The sequence below is a fragment of the Mustela putorius genome, unplaced genomic scaffold (genome assembly GCF_011764305.1).
Source record: "Mustela putorius furo isolate JIRA1106 unplaced genomic scaffold, ASM1176430v1.1 tig00003862_pilon_pilon_pilon, whole genome shotgun sequence".
Taxonomy (NCBI): Eukaryota; Metazoa; Chordata; class Mammalia; order Carnivora; family Mustelidae; genus Mustela; species Mustela putorius.
The window spans coordinates 872927-874118 of NW_025422014.1; the positions used below are offsets into that span (position 1 = coordinate 872927).

Genomic DNA, 1192 nt, shown 5'->3' on the forward strand with positions numbered 1-1192 from the left:
TTTATAAAAAAATTTCTGTGTGCATACATATGAGCACTTTTTTGGGGAAAATGTCTACATTTTAATCAGATCCTTGAAGGGGCTGGGACAAAAAAAATTTAAGAACCACTGGACTAAGAAAGGTTACCACCACAGACTGTGCTATCAGAAGTGCGACTTGGCAGGAAGGGCCCAGAAAATTAGGGCTTTCATATAATATTCCCCTAAATGGTTATACTGCTAGTTTGTCGTACTTCCTTATTTTACAGGTGAGGAGATTGAAACCCAAAGACAATTATACAAATTGTCCGATGTAGTATAATTATAATTACAGTATACTAAAATAGTGTAATATAGATGAGCTCAGGCAGGCCTTTTTAGCTTCACTTGTCACCTGCATTGCTGTGTTGTCCAGAGCAGCTGAGCCCAGCATTATGACATCTGCCTTGGAGAACTACATCAACCAAACTGTTGCATTTATTACTTCTGAGGAGAGAATGGTTGTGCAAAGATTGCAATGTTTTAACCAGACCATTAACTTGAGTTTGGATGAAAGTCATGAACTAGTATTCAGCCCTTCACAGGAGTAAAACAAGTGGTACTAGGGATACACATCATAACAAAGTCACAATATTGCACTCATTGGAGAAATTGCTGAAGAAACAAATCCTGCATTTGATTTGGGGACTATTCAAGCAGAACTTCTAAACTCTGTATCACACTGAGGAAAAACTATGTACCTTGCATATCTATAAATCTTTGTATAGAAACTGATTATTTGGAGGATAATGGTTGGAATTTTTCTGAATGTGTAATGATGGACTTTGACTCCACATTGATTTATTGTGATATGACATGTAAATTAAAATATTTCTACATGTCTTAATACAGGTAATACAGATGAGCTCAGTGTAAATTATTTTGAGTCTAATGAGAGATCATTTATCTTTTCTTCTTTCTATTTTATTTTGATGTTTCTTTTCTGAGAGTCACTGTAAATGGTAGAGAGGGTGCTCACTGTGTTGGATACAGGGTTATGCTGGCATTTTTAGGTATCTTTAGATCTGTGTAATGATAGAAGAGGATAAGTGAAATAATAGGGAACTAAATGTTGAATTCCAGGGCTATTGCCATTATATTTGAAAAAAATTTAAAATAGAGGTTCCTGAGTTTAAAGGATCTCTGAAGTTGTATAAAATTTTTGGAGTGTGTG

The 1192-nt window shown here is 35.1% G+C and overlaps 1 pseudogene; it reads left to right on the plus strand.

Moving 5' to 3' along the window:
- The first annotated feature begins 413 nt into the window (after positions 1-413).
- LOC101693017 lies at positions 414-704 on the plus strand (annotated as a pseudogene).
- Positions 705-1192: the final 488 nt, after the last annotated feature.